The sequence below is a fragment of the Triturus cristatus genome, chromosome 1_1, assembly GCF_964204655.1.
Source record: "Triturus cristatus chromosome 1_1, aTriCri1.1, whole genome shotgun sequence".
Lineage (NCBI taxonomy): Eukaryota > Metazoa > Chordata > Amphibia > Caudata > Salamandridae > Triturus > Triturus cristatus.
This window is the reverse complement of record NC_140579.1, coordinates 705026293-705028762: the sequence shown is the minus strand read 5'-3', so window position 1 is coordinate 705028762 and position 2470 is coordinate 705026293.

Sequence of the window (2470 nt, the reverse complement as noted above, 5' to 3'; positions counted from 1 at the left end):
ACCGCTATGACTCGGCACGGGCAGATGGGAGTCCTTTCGGTCCCGGCCATCTGGTCGCACCTTTCCCTCAGCCATCTGGTCGCATGCAATGCTTTCCAATGGGGTGACCAGATGGCCGGGCTGCCCTGGAAGTCCCGATGGGGGCTCATTCGCCTTCCTGATCCCAGGAAGGGCTCCAAGAAGTCGGGTGCGCCCAGGCCTAGGGTCCCCTCCCTCACTCAGTGCTCACGGTTTACCAGAAAGGGGGGTAGCCTTCCTCCGGATTACTAGGGGCAGGGTTTGCCGGGACACCCCTCCTGGGGATGGCAGTTCTCAGGCGGGGACCAGATGGGCCAAGCCCGTACGACACTTCCCCGGGGCGTGCGGTGCTCCCTCCTCCAGCCTGCGGCGAGGCAAAGTGCCCGGGACGGGCTCCATGGGTCCCCCGGGCGTCCGGGCCCCAGGAGCTCCGCCGGCCCTCCCATGCCTGAGGCCCAGCGTGGGGTCTAAGTACACCCCCCAGGCCTGCAGCCCCAAAGCCCTGCAGCCCTGGAGCCCTTCAGCCCGGAGCCCTGGAGCCCTGCAGGCCCGGAGCCGTGCCGTCCCTGCCCCACCGGGGCGCGGGGACGGGGGCCACCTTCACTCGCTGCTTGGCAGGGTGACCAGATGGCCACCCAGCCCCCAGATGGCCTGGCCTGGCCTCCCCTTCCCGCCGCTCCCGCGCAGGGAGGCGAGGAGCAGCACCGGGGAAGGAGCCCTCCCGAGCGGCTGCCTCGGAGCGCCTGGCCACCCTGGCCGGACTGCAAGGGCGACTGGGCACGGCACCCTCCCAGGCCACCTGGGGGCTGGGTGGTCCCTGGCCATCTGGTCGCCTGGCTGCGTGACCAGATGGCCCTGCGGGCCGGGCGACCTGATGGCCCTGCGGGCCGGGGGACCAGATGGCCCTGCGGGCCGGGTGACCAGATGGCCGGCCTAACGGCCGGGCGGGCTGACTCCAACTTTTGTCCTTCCCCAGAGTTCTGTAAGCCCCCACTACGTGGGGGCTTAACAGTCGATAAAAATGGGCTCCCCGGGCAGGCCGTCGGGGAGAGGACGTGGCCTGGGCTTAACCCTCCTTGGTTCCAGCCGAGGGTCCGGGTGCTGGGGACAGGGGGTCCACCGGGGGGCCCGGGGAGTCTCTCCCTGGCCTGGCTAGGTTTCGTAAGCTGGGACCGGGCCTGGGGCTTGTGCTCCGTCCGGCAGGCCCCCGGGGTGCGGGAGCCCCCCGTCCTGCAAGCCAGCCGAGGGTCCGGGCACTGGGGAAGGGTGTCCACCGCGGCCCGGGGAGGCTCTCCCCAGCCTCGCTAGGGTTCGGAAGCTGGGCCCGGACCCGGGGCTTGTGCTCCGTCCCAGTGTCCCAGGGTGCGGGAGCCCCCCGTCCTGCAAGCCAGCCGAGGGTCCGGGTGCTGGGGACAGGGGGTCCACCCGGGGGCCCGGGGAGGCTCTCCCTGGCCTGGCTAGGTTTTGGAAGCTGGGACCGGGCCTGGGGCTTGTGCTCCGTCCGGCAGGCCCCCGGGTGCGGGAGCCCCCCGTCCTGCAAACCAGCCGAGGGTCCGGGCGCTGGGGAAGGGTGTCCACCGCGGCCCGGGGAGGCTCTCCCCAGCCTGGCTAGGGTTCAGAAGCTTGGCCCAGACCAGGGGCTTGTGCTCCGTCCCAGTGTCCCAGGGAGCGGGAGCCCCCCATCCTGCAAGTCAGCCGAGGGTCCGTGCGCTGGGGAAGGGTGTCCACCTGGGCCCAGGGAGGCTCTCCCCGGCCTGGCTAGGGTTCTGAAGCTGGGACCGGGCCCGGGGCTCGTGCTCCGTCCGGCGGGCCCCGGGGTGCGTGAGCCCCCCGTCCTGCAAGACAGCCGAGGGTCTGGGTGCTGGAGACAGGGGTCCACCGGGGCCCAGGGAGGCTCTCTCCGGCCTGGCTGCTATCAGAAGCAGGGACCGGGCCGGTGTGCAGGAGTGGCTGGCTTTATCTGCTACGCTGACGGAGCGTAGTTTTCTGCCCACCCCTAGTTGATACCTTCAATGGGAGTTCTGCTGAATTCTCGAAAAATCTGTCAATCGTCAACAGTAGTTGATCGGTTTTCTACTGACACTGCTGGAGGATTTTTACTGATCAATACAGAATTAGTTGCTGTTAGATCTATGGTTTTGCAAAATCGATTATCCCTTGATATCTTATTAGCAAAAGAGGGAGGAGTCTGTAAAATGTTGAAAGCGCAACATTGTTGCACATACATACCTGACAAAAGTGTAAAAATTGGAAGGTATATTAAAAATATTACACATTTGGAAGAGGAACTAAAACCACTGGAGGTTGACAGTGTATGGAAGAAAATAACAAATCGTTTTTCCACCATTAGTAGTTGGTTTTCTAACATAGGTAAGAGTATCTTAGGTCAAATATTATTGCCAATCATGGGCATAACTCTGTTAATTTTGATGACAATGTGTTGCCACAAATG